Consider the following 19,230-nt stretch of genomic DNA (forward strand, 5'->3'; position numbering starts at 1 on the left):
TACTAAAATATTACTATAATTATAATTAAATCAAATTAACAATAGAATATTTTTATTATTGTCAATTTGACTTTAACTAAAGCGTTAAAATATTTTTTATAGCTATTCCATACTGCATTGGATATTAAAAGCTTTGTAAAGTAGAGCTATTCTTTATAGCAAATAATTGCATGTATGATATATAACTAGATAAGTTAATATAATAAATTACCTAATTAATAATTATTAAAAAAAATATATGATTGGGTAACTCTAAAAGTCTGAACTACTTTACTATGCCAATATGCCATTGCATACTGTCATTATTTTAAGTAGAATAAAAAATTACAATCATTGTTCAGATAAATTCAATTGTTCATATAAAATCAATAAAATAATTTTTCCCATTATCCACTGATGTTATCTTTTTAATATAAATTATCTCTTCTATATTTAAGTAGGTAGAAATGATTTATAATTAATGAATGTTTATTTTAAATTATTTGTGTTATTAATAAATAATTAATATTATTATGATTAAAGCTGACTTCAAACTAAAGCTTAAGTTATATCTATTATTTATTGATTAGGTTTTTATGATGATACATTATTTTATAAATATCTACAGTTGTTATTTTTATGTTTCATTTCCTCCAATTCCAGATGGATTTTGTTACCGTGTACAGTTAGGCAATCAGTCTTTCTCATTTAGATAATTAACATTTAAAAACAACATCTATTATAATTTATAAGTAATTTTCAGAACAATAGAACAATACAATTACAATTTAATAATAGTTTATATAGTTTACTATGATTTAATAATAGAAATTGGTATTTAATTTATGAAAGTACAAAATGTAAGTCGTTTAACACAACTTTTTTCCACCAGGCGCGCTAAGTTTAGTTGTATATGCGACATACCTTTTCATAACTAATCGGGGAGGCCCATTTTTATCCAATAAGTTTTGTAACCAGCATAAGCGCATTTTTAATAAACAATTGAGGATCTGCATTTTCTGGACATTTATAATTATGAGTCAGTAATGACTTTTTTGAGCAAAAATGTTTTATAAGTCATAACAATTTAACATTGAACACTTTGCAGAACTAATTGGTAGTAAGAGTGCTACCTGAAGTTAATAGTACAGTTTTCATTACTATTTCATTATTAATATTAGTTATAGTATAGTAAAAAGTTCAATAAATTACTTGTAACAACTTGAATACATTTGTATTATTTTTAATGTATAAAATCAAAGTCTTGGTAGGTACTTGGAACTGATTAGTGAATACTGGAATGAAACATTTTAATTTAATTTCCACATATCAATTTAAATTTAAAATAATATATTGATATTATAATTTTATGATTTTTATGTAGTTGCTCATTATCGATTTAGTGTATTATTGATTATAATTAGATTTTGAACATATTTTTGCTTTTTTGAAATCAAAATATCAATTTTACATTTTTTCTTTTTAATTTAGATTTTTAAACACGAGAAATCTGTCATTGTTTCCACCTTTAAAAATTCAAGCACCCGAAACATATAACAATTATTCTATTTTCATAACACTCGATTTGCCCAAAACCCAAATAAAACATTCTGGTAAACCCGAAATTTTTTTATTTTACAATCTTAATGTAATATATTATTTTGTTGGTATATATTTTATGCGGTTAGTTCGATTGTGTAATTTATTATTTGTTTAACATTAAAAATATTTGGATATTTTGCTAAACAATTAAATATTTAAAATAATATCTAATAAAATAACTATAAAAATGTATGTTTTTTCTCAATTACTAAACACCCGTATTGACGGTTTTTAACACCGAAACGTTTGTTTACATTTTTTATTTTGATATTTGAATACCCAAATAAAAAAAAAAATAAAAAAATAAAAAAAATAATAATAATAATACTGCTACATGCAGCGCCCAAAACCCGAATTAATCAATTCGGATGCAAATCGTGCTCTGTTTACACGGCGGCGGACCGCGACTACGACGAGTAAAGGCCGAGCGCACACCAAAGCAGTACAGTTGCAGTACGAAACGTACCCCAAGGTTATTACAGTGTGCATGCAGAGCGCGCTATGCCTCATGCGTCATGCAGTGCGTCGTGGCGGGTTTTTTGTACTGCATTGGTGTGCGCCCGGCTTAACGATAGGTACATTCCGATTAATGCAGCCAACCGTTGCGCTATGACGGCTCAGTCGGCCACGCAAGCTTTTACAAACTTATTTGCTATTTTGAGTATAATTATTATATAGTTATATACATTTTAGTTTTATACGTTACTGTATATTTTATATATTATTAGGTCCCATATATACGTATATTATAGTTAAGTATGTTACAAAAATATATACTTCTATGATAGTGGGTATTCATGTAATAGGTATATATTTTAGTATTTTGTATGCACTGTATATTATAAATATACTAATTTTGAATTCTTGATGAGTTTTTCCCACAGATATATACTACTATACTAGATGTCCGACTCTATATTCTACTTTATTCTCTTTTTGAAGCTAAAGGTTGGGCAATGTTTACAATCTGTTATCAATATTATAGTATATAATAGATAGAAGATTAATAACATCGATTTGTAAACATTGCCCAACCATATAGGTTAGGGTATAGGACGATTGGCTTCAACTATGGTCTCCGAGTCGGGCATCTAGTATTATAGTATATATCTGTGGGTTTTCCCCACCCTTCAGAGCTTCATAGATATTATTTTTTGGTTCTCAGTTTGACAAATTATAGAAGATACCTACATTTTAGGTAATGCACTAACCTTCAAATTACAATTAGATTATTGTATATAATATACATATAACATATACAGTGATAAGATTATTGTATAACTAATTTTTTAATATAATCTGTGCTTGTATCGGGAGTCGGGACGGGACGTATCAACAACTGATACTAAATTCAGTCTGTTTGTTGTACATACTACATGGCGTATATCGATTGGTCGTTGGTGACCTTTAATAAAATCTAACAGGTTTTGACGACATTGCCAACCAAGAAGAGCGCTCCGTCGCAACCTGACTATCCCTGTGCCGTCCGCATTAATCAATCTACCTGCAGTGCCGCACGCTCTACGATCAAAAGATTGCCGTCCACACTCCCGGCAATCCTACGTCATTCGCACAACGCCACATAATAAATTATACCACGTTGGCCTTTCTACCCCGCAACCTGTTGTAATTACTGACCGTCGACAATGCATAGATACTTGCGTTTATTGTTTATTATTATTAAGAGGGTATGGCACCCACGTGCCCAGTGTGACCCCGTCCTACAATTTAACAATTAATTTACGTTCAACATTGTGTAATATAAACAAACTTACAAACACACATAATAATCTCACATTTGATTTGTTATCATAGATATATAGGTACGATTATTTTGACAAAATAAAGACATTTTTCAAATGATTATGTAGTTGAAAATGTATAAAATGTTCAATTTATAAATCAAACAACTGACATTTTAAAAAAACAATAGTGTTTATAAATATTTCAAATTAAAAACAAAAAAAATCTAAAAAATATTAAGACAATACTTTTTGACATAAATTTAAATTTAGACGAAATTAAATATTTAAACGAATAATAAAGATTTTAGTAATTTCTTGTACCTAAATCAAAAATATTATTTGTGAAACTTAACAAGTATACAGTTGTACGTAATAGGTACGTATATGATTATATTTTAAATACACAATGGCATTTCTAAAACATTTATATTTATTTTATGCTATTGCCTATTTGTACGACGAACCATATTCGAAACATATTCACACAATATCAACTATATTATACTACATTTATAAATCTATATATAAATATAATGTTTCTTTATGGTTCATGAAAACCTTGTATTTATTTGTTTATATACAGGGTTGCCATTGGTTATGTATAGTAAAATATATAATAATTATTATGATTTTATATAATTATCTATATTATTGTAGTTAATATTTAGTCATTTAAGCTATAATTTTATATTACTTATATGTATAAGCTAGCTGAACATTTCAGATTCGCCAGTGTGCAGTTTTTTTTGTGATAAAACCTATAATTTATTATAGTATACTATTACAGTATATACTATAATATAATATACTCTATAATGGTGTATCTCAGTTTTCAAAGCTGGGCATTAACGAGTTAAGTTCCTTTTAATTAAGTCAATTAACTAGTTACCTACTTTTTTTTAGTAATAACTTCTAACTTGACGAGTTACATTTTTTCTATTTTAATTTATTTTATAGTCACGTTAACGTGATTTTATTCCTAAATCATAGATTAAAAATATATTCAATTTTGTAAAAATTAATTTTATAAAAAAAAATAATAATCTAAGATATTAAATATACTAATTGATAAAAAATAATTGATAATAATAGTGCATAATATTATATTATATAAGTATATTATTTACAGAAATGTTATAAGGGTAACCGCATCATTAATGAATGAAAAAAATAACTATTAATTCAGTACATAACCTATACACGTTTGTATATACTCATTAATCACTATGTCGTCATTACCTAATCATTATTAATAATATTATTATATATTTCTCATTATTATATTTTTATTGAGGCGCCCGGTGCCGATACCATTTTGTCCTCAAAAATACACTTGCGGTATCCTTCTAGAATCAACCAAATTTCATAATTTTTTTTTTTAATTGCTAGATGGAAATATTTTACAGCCCACATCGATCTCTGTTTTTCAATATTTTATTCTTAAACTTTATAATATGTCTAAAAAAATACAAGATAAAAACATTTTTTTACAAATTGTTTAATACGATTATTTGAAATAAAATACAAAATCAGAGATCGATGTGGGCTGTAAGAAGTCTTCTTCTTTCAGATAAAAAAAATAATCATCAAAATCCGACAATTCTACAAAGCTTGAGAGTTATTCCCGTTAAGACATTTTTTTTCGATATAATACACCCTATCAACACCCCTCCCTGAATAGGTATCGGGTAGTAGATTAGTGAAAAAGTCTTATAATTGAGGTGGCAACAAAAAAATAAAATTTAATTTTCAAATTTTATAGAATTCTAGGGGCTTAGAACTTTTGATAGCCCCCGCAAAATAAATTATTCATTTGTTTCCTAAAATATTAATAAATCTTTAAAAATTAAACTGTATTTCTTACTTTTTTTTGGGGGAAAAAATGTAATTATCTAATTTTTATTTCCTCCAGACTACAATGTTACTGACAACTAGGTATTGATTGGTCAAAGATTTTTAAAAGCTAATTAGTGTAATAATTATCATATTATTTGTATTTAATTACAACTATATCCAGCGCGACGGTAGTAGCGCGAAGCAAAGTAAAAAAAAATAGCGGAGTAGCCAATAACGTATAATTACAGGACACCGAGTTTTAACATTGAAAAATCGTCCTAATTTATGTCAATTCTTTGCCAAGCTCTACAGGGCAAACGGCTGAACATATAAAGTAGTACGAGGTATCAATCGATCAGAAATATTGTGCAGGTGGGAATAGAGGAATTCGCTAGCAGATTGGTTAGATAGTTTGTAAGTTATAAGCAAAAATATTCAAGTACTTTTAAGACCGAGATTGTGTAGAGATTTTGCGTACGAAACAGTGGGGATGGATAAGCGGTGGGTCAGGGAACGAATATTTCGTAAATATCCCCCGACCCGCCGTTTATCCATTACCACTACACTCATCGCGGCGGCGGCGGCATCGACGATGTACTACGACGACGCACGGACGATATTATTACTCTTAAGTGACTACTGACAATTGCAAAAACAAACCATTTCGTAACTTGCACTCGATTGTTCGCGACGTGTTTATATTTTTATTACTATTTCCTTCTATATTACTATTAGGAGGCCAGCGGTTATTAAAGATTATTATTATTATTATTATTATTATTAAATTATTATTATTAGTATTATTATTATTATTATTATTATAGAATACCAGATAATTAACACATCAACATTAAAAATAGTTGATATCACACCAAAAACACTTCGTTATACCTCCATGTAAAAAAAAAGCTAAGTTAAAAAAAAAAATTTAGTAATGATTAAATCTTTAAAAGACGTGATATAATATGGAAATTAAGTAAAATGCCATTTTATAATATTACAAATACCTATGATGACAAATAAGATCAATTGTAATGTTAAATACTTAGTCAACATATTGTTGATACATTATTAATTACTGTAAATACTGTAGTGGTTACTAAATTATATTTATTTAAGTATACTTCTACGTCCTGCCAAATAGTTAAACATAATATGTTGACTAAGTATTTAACATAACAATTGATCTTATTTGTCATCATAGGTATTTGTAATATTATAAAATGGCATTTTACTTAATTTCCATATTATATCACGTCTTTTAAAGATGTAATCATTACTAATTTTTTTTTTTTTTAACTTAGCTTTTTTTTACACGGAGTTATAACGAAGTGTTTTTGGTGTGATTACATTCACTATAGTAGTATAGTATACTTACTTAACAGTAAAAAAATTAAAATATAATAAATAATTTTCAAAAATTAACAATAATATTATTTTGTTTTATATCACGATTTTAAACAATATATCATGTTAATAGTCTTTTTAAAAGATTAGGTACCTAATACCTACATTCATTGATTATTTATTTGATCATTTTTAGATTATTTGACATTTCGATCATTCGAAATATTTTTATTTTTTATTTTATAATCTTTTAAATATTGTATCCATAAATAAAACTTGTAAAATTGACTTCTAATAATTATAATAATTATTAATATTGACATTTTGCTTATCGTCAAAATATTATTAGGAATTGTAATATTTTATTTTGGGAATATATTATAATATATAACATAAAATATCAAAAGACGATGATTACCGATTATCTTGTACCGTATATAATGTGTGTGTTTGATGTCTGTACAACTGTTGACAACAGTCTGCAAGCATGGATTAAGGGGGGGCATGGGGGGAACGGTCCATTGGGGGCCCATCTTTATCCCGAAAATATAATTGTTTAACGCGTTCAATAGTTGACAAAAAAAAAAGGTGGGTAAGTGGATTTCACTCTGCTGTATAGTAGGTTACAAGTGGGTCACTGTAATGGATGGTGTTAAATTTTAATTCAATGATATAAGAAAAATGATTCTGAGCCAAAAGGGTCAGTCAGCTTATGATATTAGCAAGTATATTTGTGAATAAAGTAATTTATATATAACCTATTTACGTGGAGCCTAGGAGCCTTGTTTTCAATTTTCAATCCTTAGCTATAAAAGTTGAACATTTTATAAATTTTGAACTACAAAATAATTATTAAATTTTAAATTTGATAAATTTTGTCAAAATTTGAACTTTAAATGCTTATAAAAAAAAAAATTGTGCCTATGTATTTTTAATATTTTTCAACTGCTATTAGAACGATATATCAGGAGCCTTATATTAAACTTTCATGCTTTTTACCCAACAAATAAAATTTTATTGATATTTATAGAAAAAAAACTAAAAAAATTAAAAACTGACAATGTCCATAAACAGCTCAAAAAGAGTCAAATTATTTTCAAAATTTTATCGTGTATAGAAAATGCTAATACAAACATTCAGTGAAATTTTCAAGTATCCACAGTCATACATTTTTTAATTACAACAAAATAAGAAAATCGTTACATGAGATATCGAGTGAATATCAAATGTTGTAAAAATATGAATTTCAAACGCTCATAAAAAGTTGATATAACTTTCTTGTAGATATTTTTTTTTTTTTGATAAAAGTAGACAAACTTATGGATAATCTTGTATTACATTTTCAAATCTTCGATTTAAAAAGAAAAATTATTATGAATTCTCAATTCAAAATAATTTGCTAATTTTCGTGATTTTTCAGTATTTTGTCAAGATTTGAACTTTAAATGCTTAAAAATAAAAACTGTGACTAAGAATTTTTAATATTTTTCAAATGTAACAAAAACCTAAGAGCCTTCTATTAAATTTTCAAGCTTTTTTACCCAACAGATAAAATTTTATTGATATTTATAGAAAAAAAACTAAAAAAAATGGAAACTGAAAATGTCTGTAAACAGCTCAAAATAAGTCAAAATATTTGGAAAATGTTATGGAGTATAGAAAATGCAATTATAAATATTTAGTCAAAATGTCATGTCCCTACGGTCATTTGTTTTAGAGTTGCACAAAAAACCAAAATCGATTTTCTCGAAAACAGATTTTGCGTAAAAATTCCCGTTTTTCCTTAATTTTTTTTTTGTTTTTCACATCGCGTTTGAAAACTAGTGAGAAATTTTTACTTTTGACCCCGCAAAGTACTAACTAGATTCACTTTCCTATCAGGAAAGTTACTGTTGATGAAAATCCAAGCACTTTTACTGTCCTAAAAGGTGATGACAGACAAAAAAAAAACATACATCACTGTAAAATCAATACATTCATCGCTTCGCTCAGAATCTAAAATTTTAAATATATATATTAATTGATTATCACGAAAAAAAAATTATTGATATCAAATTATTATTATTAATCACCGGTAACACTGCTGACCTGTAGAAGCTCTGAAAAATAATTGTCTATACATTCACAAAAATGCTTCGTTTTCATTCAAAATATTTTTTAAACCTATAAAAATTAATGATAATTGTTTTCTTTATACTTTATCATTATTGTGTTTATCTTTGATTTATAGGTTGACATATTTTTTTTTTGTAATAAGTTTTTAAGGAGTTAATATAGGCAATGTATGTGCGGGTCGTGTAAATGCGTGCGTACTACGTAGTAAGCAGTGCTCGACTTGGCAAAATAAATGTAGGGGAACTTTTACTTTTAAAAAAAAAGCGTCTCATCACTTGTTAAACGTTCATTAGCCACGGGGGCTATGCCCGTTATTTTGTTTTTCCAGACTCTTTTGTAAGCTACTAAGAATTTTAAATGTTGAGTTCCCCAATGTACCAACTAGATTCAATTTCTCACCGGAAAAGATACTGAAGTATTATTTCGACTACTTATCGTGTACACAGACACAGATAAAAATAAAAAACACATCATTGCAAAATCAATACATTTATCACGCAGCTGAGAACCTAAAAGATGGCTCTAAGATATTTTATTATTTAACCTTAGATTCTATTTTACCATTTTAACCACTTAATTAGAAAATTTACCAATATTTTTTTTACGTAAAATAAGCTCCATATCTAACAGCAATAATATGACATATGCCTCTGGGACATATAAATATAATTAAGTACATTACAATAATAAAATATAAATACTGTAATCGTATATCACACGACACACAACTACAATTAATACCCTCCGCAATTTTATTTTTAAGTTTAGGTACGTTTTTGTGTTATTTAGTATGAAATTTGAGAACTTAATTTTTTTATCATGTTATTAAGTAAAAATGAATTCTAAATACTACAATATAGGTAGTATTCATAATGCATACAAGACATAATTTTTATACATATTATTTGCATTTTAGATTCTGAGCGGAGCAAGTTTTACAATGGTGTTTATTTTTTTATTTTTTTTTTATCGTGTGTACAAAATTTCTACCAGAAGGAGTGCTTCGTATTCGATATATAGTGTCTTATATCTTTTAGCAAATTGGATCAAGATGGTACTTTAGAGAGGTCACTTTTCGATTTTCTCAATAATTATTTAATGCCACGGGAAAAACCACCAACAAATTGCAGAAAACCGCTAAAAATGGGATTTTAATTTCTAACGCTTTGTTTATCACCATAGAAACAAATAAAAATTATAATATTATAATATCAATTCAACTTACAGGCTATAATAAGTAATAACAATACAAAATATCCAAACTGACCAACTATTTCCGCTCAGAATCGTTTTTCTTATACAATGATATTATATTATTGAATTCAAGTTTAATACAATCCATTGTACATTGACCCACTTGTAATCTACTGTACAGTAGAGCGACATCCACTTACCCGCTTTTTTAAATTTTTTTGTAGAGTTGTATAATACTTATTAGTACTTTGTTCTACAACAAATATTTACTCTATCATTCACCTACTTTTTTATTTTGCTCAGCCTCTTGTTATTTGTTCATTGGTGATGAAATTCAATTTTTTTATGTAGCAGTAGTATGCAGTTCCTGATTTGAAAAGAATAAATTAAAAAAGTGTAGTTTATTTTTTAGTTTTAACATTAAAATGGTAATACATTTTATGAATTTAATCTACATGAGTGATAAAGATATATATTTGATTATTTAGTAACATTTTAAAATTAGATACATACCTAATAGGGTATATAAGTACGAATTTTTTTTTTAATTTACCATTATTTTAACCCAATATTTACATTCATCATACATTTTACACATTCATATATTAATATATTTTTTGAGTAATGGTTAATAATATTATATTATTATTTTATACTTGAAAATGAATGATACATATTAGTTTATTAATTGTGATAGTTGTGATTGATAACATCAGTTCATATTATAAGTAAATTAATAAAAATACAGTGTTAACATTTATTTTTGTTTTGGAAAAACTGCCATTATAATGTTTACATTTACCTATATCATATAATTATACCCACATATTTTATAAATATTTAGTAACTAGTGTTAATGATGTAAATATAAAGTAGGTAATGTTAGTAGTTTTGATCTAATACATCCATATGGAAGCTATGTATTATATTCATTATTAATTCATTAATTTTTAATATGAGGTTCAGTAATTTGTATTAATAACGGTCAGATGGTTTTTTTTCGATTTATGAATGATGCTTTACACCATTATAGTACAATTATGTTTAATATAATAATAAATAACATAAAATTCTTACGTTATTTTCTGCCATCATTTTTTGAATGAAATATGCTGTGGAAGGGCGCTTTTGAGATGACATAATTTACTTTTCAGAAAGTTTGTCATAACATAACTATTTGTTTTGGCAAAAAGTCATCTTGATGAACCTAAAAAGAATATATAAACTCAGTTACAACAACATATTTAATTTCCATATTTTGATGTATTAACTTACACTAATTTTTAAGATTGTCTGAACCACAATTTTTAGAGTCGTAGAGTTTTTATTTTCAAAAATATCATAAAACACCATAAAAATATACTTTTTATTTTCCATGCGAATTTAGCAGACATTGAAGTGTTGGTTGTATTGACATGGGATATTGGTAAAAGACATTAACATTTTTCTGTAATTCATGAGTTAGAATAATAACCAAAAGTTCACACCATTTAATAGCCACTTTACAAGCAGTAGATAAAAAACAATGAATCAAAATACTCAATAAATAAAAATCAACAAAATACAGCAACGGGCAGTGTTAAAAACCACTATAAGTATCTTCTTTGAGGAAAATTATAAAGGTATGAAATATTAAGAACTCTAATCAGTAACTCAATCAAAGAAAACTGCATCAGTATTAAGTGGATATTGTATTGTGGATATTGTCATTGTATTTATTATACAATGGATAGTATCAATTAAGATATTTTTGCCTACCGGTTATTTGATTTTATAAGCATATTATGCAATACTACTGTAGCTATAATAGTAATAAGAGTAGTTTGATTTAAGTTTGAATTCCAACAGATTATATTTCTTGTATATTTATTGCTTTTTACAAAACAACACATATTGTGGTTGTCTTATGAAATAATCATATTGCTTTCTTACGTGATATCATACTTCTGTTTCGGTAATAAAGTTGGAAAGAAGTGTCATAAATTAATTACGATGTGCATAACCTCCATCTCCTACAATATTACAGCATCTCAAAATGCATTATTCTGAAATTGTGCTCTTAATAAAGAGTTCTCGAATATTGTTGAGTCATGAACTGAACCAGGCTATCTAATAATGTTTTATAATATAATATCAGTATAAAATGAATTTATAATTATTAATAAGTGAAGTATTTTGCTTCAAATTACCTCTAGCCGAGCCAGAATATTTGTAAGCTCCAAATTACTGTTGCATATGGCTTAAACATTAATTGAAAAATAGCCTTTTTTATTGTGGAATCTTTATCCAATATTTTTATTGGGAGATTATATTCTATTGTCCAATCTATTGCTCCAATGACTTTGGAAAATTGGCACATTATATAGAAATCTTCATAGATCAATTTTCTGTCAGTTCCTGTTTTTGCCATTTGAATGTATTTTGGTTTTAGTGATGCTATACCTGTTGATAGTCTTTTTATGATACGGTACACATGACATGATTTATGAATTCGTATACGGTCTCCTAGAACTGCCTAAAATTTGACACACATAAGTACAATATATTAAAATGCTTCAATTAATAGACATGTATAACAATCTAAAAATTCACCTGTTGCATAATATCTAAGTTCAATCAAAAGCTGCAATATTGATGACAATGACATATTGTGGTGTGTATTTTGGCATAAACTATCTTGAACCATGTTCGGTAATCTAATAAAAAATTTTTTAGAAAACCTGATATACAATATACATACCAAATAATTACTTAAGTACGAAGTTCATGAAAATAGAAACCATTATTTGTATTTAACCATGTTTAGACCAAATGCAGGCATTACTATTTATAATAATATAATATGGGAAATAGTCAAATCAAATATTTTAAAAGTACCTACCTGAATTTCTGTTTAAAATCTGTATTCTGTAAATGGATTGGATCTATCACGAAAATAATGTGGTCTCGGTGACACCTGAAGCACTTCAATGTAAAATCATTCATCATTCGTTGAATCAGATGATGAAATATTTTATGAGCGTGATGGTAAAAAGCGAAACAAGGTATTGTTTGAATGTGTATTTGATATTTATGTTTTATATTAATTTAATTGTAATTTTAATAATAAAAAAATGATGGCTGATAAGAAATTATATTCCTTATCGCCATATTGACGGATTTGTCCAGGTGGATTGATATCAATCCACCTTGGGATCTGTAAAAGTTACCGAACCAAAATCTGACCTGTACTTTGGTAGTTTAGTACTTTAGTATCTGAGTACCGATAAATTACAGACCCATTAACGCTAACAAGCGTTCAAGCTTCAAGCTATACCAATTTTTTTTAACAGACCATCAGTTTTTTCTTTTTATTTAGTGTGCAACAAGTCATAACAAATGTTATAACAATATTATATTATAACTTTATAGAGTTTAGTCAGTTTAGATTTAGAAATACACCTACAATCTATTATTTATGCATTAACGGCTCTGTAAACAGCTAATAAACCTTTATGCAACCCACCCTAAATGTTTTAAGCCATCAGTCAGCATAAATCATAAATAATAAATTCATAAAATCATAACTAAAATAGTTCGAGAATTTGGCACAATTGCGCATGCGCTCAATTTATATAACGTTGCTGTTATGATTCGCCATGATAACGAAAAGCGCCAAATAGGTTTCGGTTTGAAATTAAAACAATTATTATAATCTTTATTTTTTTATTGTGAATAAACTATAAAGGCTATTTTGTAATAATTACTAAGTAATAAATCTACTGTAATATATCTATGAGTAAATATTTCCTGATTGACAGTAGTTGATTTAAACAAATTAAGAACAGAACCAAACGACTGTTTAGTTGGTGGTAGGTATATATATCAATATCAAACGCCGTATTCGGCGTACTCAAATAAATTTTTGGGGAGGAGTGAACTCTTCCACAGGCCTTAAGTACGTCCTTAACCCCTGCTTACGATTATATCAATTAATTTAATGTCCATGCACGCATACGGCATATTGATTCCAAGTATGAAAATTCAAAAAGACAATGATCCCGCGTTTTTAGGAGTTTTAGGGCGTGGTACTGGGTGAGGACTTTGGATATTAAACAATATGGATGCGACACAGTGAAGCCAACATAACGGATTGAAAAACGACGTTTCTCTCCCGTACGGTGAGAGAGAATCAATGAAACGTCGTTTCTTATGTTCGCTTCAAGTCCTGCACACTGTAGATAGATATAATGCCGGCCGGATCCACGATTAAAGATATCTTTAATCGTATCCGCATCGCATATTACCATTCTGCACACGAAATAAAACCAATGTTTAAATCCTGCCTTCTGATTGGTTTACACATTTGGAGGGAAAATTTAAATAATAATATAGATAATATAGATAATAATATGCATATAGGTTATGAATTATTATTTCTATTATTATAAAATATAATGTTTTTTACCTTTGTAAGAGCCAAGGTACCTAACCTTATTTTAAGCAGGCAACTCAAATAATTAGGTATTTATTTTTATTATACTTTATCAACTGTCATTATATTGATTTATTACAACAGTAAATATTACACAAAATTTAAAAAAAATTAATTTAATTGAAAAATATAATAATAAAACATGAATTATAGTTTATATAATAATTAAAATATATATACTTACTTATTTAGATATTAGTAAAATAATGTATCAAAAAATGTTTATTCATATTAGGTAGGTACTATTATACTACTATTATTTAAATAAATATGTATGCTATTTTGTTATTGTTGAATAAATTATTATTGTTATCATAAAAGTTTAGTGTAATACCAATTATTTAGAATGGGTAGTTATTTTTTAATGATGATAATAATATGCATATAGGTTATGAATTATTATTTATATTATTATAAAATATAATGTTTTTTACCTTTGTAAGAGCCAAAGGTACCTAACCTTATTTTAAGCAGGCAACTCAAATAATTGGGTATTTATTTTTATTTTACTTTATCAACATTATATTGATTTATTACAACAGTCTTATATAATATAACGTTCATTATTTAATGTATTTATGCGTTCATTTGGTGTACACATATTTAATACAAGTTCTAACATAACATTTTTCAAAAATATTAAAATATTATATCATATAATATTAAGTTTGGTACCTATAGCTACATTCTGGAAATAGACAATGATGTCTATGTTATTGCACATATTTTGAAACTAAAAGACAAAAGATATTTAAATATTTAATAAATAAATTTTCTTACTTATTCAAAAATATGAAATATATACATTTAATTAATTTAGGTAGTTAATACAAATTTCTACTTATATTTATTATACTATATTATCTTAATAATATAATCAATGAGATTTTCCATTAGGCAAACAATGCTTTATGTTTTGTAATAGTTTCCTGGGGTATTTTTTAGATGTACCATGATCACTTAAAGCTGGTCTACCTACAACATAATCAAATTTGTTAAGGCACAATATTATTGTTATAAATGTCTATTATTATAAATTACCTGATGGTAAACGCTTGCTACCTCTTGTTATACCTGGTCTACGCCTAGATATTGTAGTCGGCTGTACTCTAATAGCTGCACCCTCTCTATGCCGTAATGGTATTGTCACAGAACCAGCAGTTACCAAAAATGTATTAAATTGCCCTTCTGTTTTTACTTTATCCAATCTATTTTTAAATTTAAGTAAATTTTCAAGAGTAGATTGGCTGAACTGTTTTACATTGTTAGTCAATAGAGTTTTTATATCTTCCAATACTGTATAACTATCCTGTGTATTTGATATCAGACTGTCTTCATTGGGCACTGTTGTACTTTTGAATACATTTTTTTTTTTTGTAATATTATAGTTATTTTCATGTATATTATTTACGTCTGGTCTGTGTGTTTCTGATATAGGCAAGTGTATTGGATGAGTTTCGAGTTGCTGGTGTAATGCCTCTTTAAGTATAAGCCCTTCATAAAATGTCTTACTAGGCGCTACCAATACTAAATTTGATATTGAAAATTTATCCTCTACAGTTATAGGTGGAAAATTAACCCCCACACATTTATAATATACATAAATTAGTCATTGGTGTTTACAAAATCTACCATACATGCCATCTTTACAAGAGCAAATTCCTATACTTGGCTCTACACAGTACATTAGTTGTTGATCATTTTGACTAAGTACATAGTAATGCTCATTTTCTACAGTAATTTTATCTTTTGTAACATAATTACTTTTCTTGATTATGCTTTCAAAATATAAGCGAGCTGTAGCTTTTCTGTCATTGATTGGCAAACTCAAGACATTTTTTTTTATAATATTCTTCCAATTTTGTGCAATAAAAATCTATTAGTGAAATTACATTATATTCTTTTACTTGGCATAACACATTTTCTTTAAAGATCCTAACAGACATCTCACTATAATTATTTGTATGATGGCCTCTAGTTGTGTGATCCCTCCAAGCTGAGCACTAACACTCTCTATGCTCCCAGTAATGTACAGTTACATATTTCTGCCATTTTGGATACATGCTACCTGCATCAAGGGTAAAGTTAAATGCTTTTTGAGCTTCTTCAGTAGTATCAGAATATAACATCTTTCTAAATGCTTGCATCATTAATGTCCAATGTTCTTTCTTTATGCTATTTTTGCTATCCCATAACCATCTTCAAACTGCTTGCATAACGTGAAAAATACATAAAAGTGAAGTTGAATTTGGCCATACTGTCATTAAAGCGTTTATTTCGGCATCAGAGTTATCAGTTAAAAATATAGAAGGATAGTCCACCAAATGCATTTTTTACATTATTCTTAATTAGACTGAATCCAGTTTTATATGCTTTTTCACTCTGACCATGTGTAATTATCACACCTAAAGAAGCAGCGCCAGCTGCACACGGTGTCAATAAAAAAGTTACACAATGGTTCTGTGGATCACATGCACTTGTTGAGTCAACAAATACTATTTTTTTTGATAGAGGTAAGTCATGGGCTCGTTTCATGATTGGTGCTAATATTAGCACAGCAAATGGTTCAGACTGGAAGAATATTGAAACTCCACTTTCAGCATAGGTTTCTTTATTTTCTTTTTAATTTCTAGATAAATATTTTGAGTGACTATTAGTTGAGTTATAATGATAGGCCTAAGTTATGTTTATAACCCAGTCACAAATTTCAAATTTTTAACGCTATAACTTTTGAACCACTTGTTTCATGAATTTTACATTATATTTATTTGGAATTAAGATAAAAAAAAACTATAAATTACAAAAAAAAATTCATGACTGGGGGTGAACTTGATATTGCAACAAATTTATAGACAAATCTAATCATTTAGATTTTATACTAACTTTTTATAATTTTGTATTACTTTTCGTTAAATATAAATACCTATGTAAGAAGATAAATATATACATTTTCTGATCAATTGTTTTGTATACATTTAAATTGTAAATAAGGATTAAATTAACTATAAAATACATACCATTTAAAGTACAATTTAAACTAATGTTATGTCCATTTTAAATATTGAAAATATTGCTAATAATTATTATTATTGTATTAGAATTTTTTAAAAACATTTTAAATATCAGAGCAAAGGAAACTATTGTTAATGCACCTAAACAGTGGATACCTAATTATTTTATTTTATTAATTATAATATTGATACATTGATAACTCCTTCTCCAGTACGTGGTCCTAGATTTGACACCCTCCATTGGTCATGCCAATTTTGTATCGCTCTGTATGTTGGATTAATTACAGCATTTGCAAAATCTTCAACAGAACAATCAGATATAGTTAAAACACTTTCATGATACCCGTAAAGTAAATAAGCCGAAACCGAATTGTCAAAAATATAAACCCATTTTGATTATTTTAAATATTAAATTAGTTTTATAGGTAAATGGTAAATTGGAAGTGTAGGTAATTAAAAAATTAAAAATACAAAGCTTTTATTATCAACAATACATTATAACTTTTTAAAGCAATATTATTACAAGATGAATCAACAAAACATACCTAACAACTTTATCTAGTATTTTTTCATAAGTGTTAATTAAAAAATAACTCACCAAATTGCTTTAGTTATGGTCATACCATCTGTGAAATATTCATCAAACTTCATTCTAAGGTTCTTGTTTGCACTTAAGTATCTCAGTGCTTCAGCAGTGTTTAAATTATGATTATGCTCATTTATAATAGTGATTACAGTTAGCAATCCATCCTAAAATATATTTAACAATGCACTTAAATGGTACCATAAATTGATTATAAGTGCCAATAATTATAATATATAAATACATTCTATTATAAGGAGTAATAAATGAATAACAAAGGAAAATATAATGAGTAATAAATGAATAACAATGCATAATTATAAATATTAAAATATATAAAAATGATAAAATGTATAAAACTATTATATATTAAAATAAGTAAAAAATAAATATCAAATTAACGAACACAATACATAGGTTAACTGGGTGAACATTGAATTATAGGAAGGCCTAGAAAAAAAAACTTGTTCTTACTTTAACAAATGGGTCTTTTTTCCTCGTGGTAACAGTATCAACTTTAATGACAATTTTAATTGTGACTTTACAGTATGTGTTTTTTAAACAACCTCTTTAGTTGTTTCCTCTATCAACTTTGTGGCAAGAGCTATGATGACACACGTATTGTTTTCTAAGATAGGTAATAATAATAACATAAATCATACAGTTAGGAAATCATTTTTACACTTGTAACTGATTTCAATTTAAAAAAGTTAATAAGGTGATTAACCTGCATTGAATGTATTTACTGTTAGGGACAGATGTCCTAACATTCTACTTTGTACAAGTTTTAAAAGAAAATTCTTCTATCCAATTGGTCATACTCAATAAATCATTTACATTTGGCCGTATTGTTGTAATATCATCATTAATTACAGTTATGATGTTTTTAAATGATGGAGGAAGATTATCAAAAGTTAGTTTAAGAATCATCTTTTAATTTTAAGAAATGTAGGATTAAAAGAAAAAATGAACAAGGACTAATAGACTAAAAACACTTAAATACTCTATTGTGTGATAAAATACATTTTTTAATTATCATATAATATAATTATCAAACTGTCATATAAAAAGCATAATTTGTTCTAAAAATAACTACATAAAGAAAGAACATCGTACATTAATGATGCAAGCATTTAGAAAGATGTTATAAGTATTCTGATACTACTGAAGAAACTCAGAAAGTATTTAACTCTACACTTGATGCAGGTAGCATGTATCCAAAATCTTGAAAATTTACTTAAATTTAAAAATAGATTGGATAAACTAAAAACAGAAGGGCAATTTAATACATTTTTGGCAACTTCTGGTTCTGTGACAATACTATTACGTTATAGAGAGGGTGCA

At 26.9% G+C, this 19,230-nt stretch overlaps 1 pseudogene; it reads right to left on the reverse strand.

Annotated features, from left to right (window-relative positions):
• Positions 1-17,480: 17,480 nt before the first annotated feature.
• LOC132941068 (uncharacterized) lies at positions 17,481-18,816 on the reverse strand (annotated as a pseudogene).
• Positions 18,817-19,230: the final 414 nt, after the last annotated feature.

The sequence above is a fragment of the Metopolophium dirhodum genome, chromosome 1, assembly GCF_019925205.1.
Source record: "Metopolophium dirhodum isolate CAU chromosome 1, ASM1992520v1, whole genome shotgun sequence".
Lineage (NCBI taxonomy): Eukaryota > Metazoa > Arthropoda > Insecta > Hemiptera > Aphididae > Metopolophium > Metopolophium dirhodum.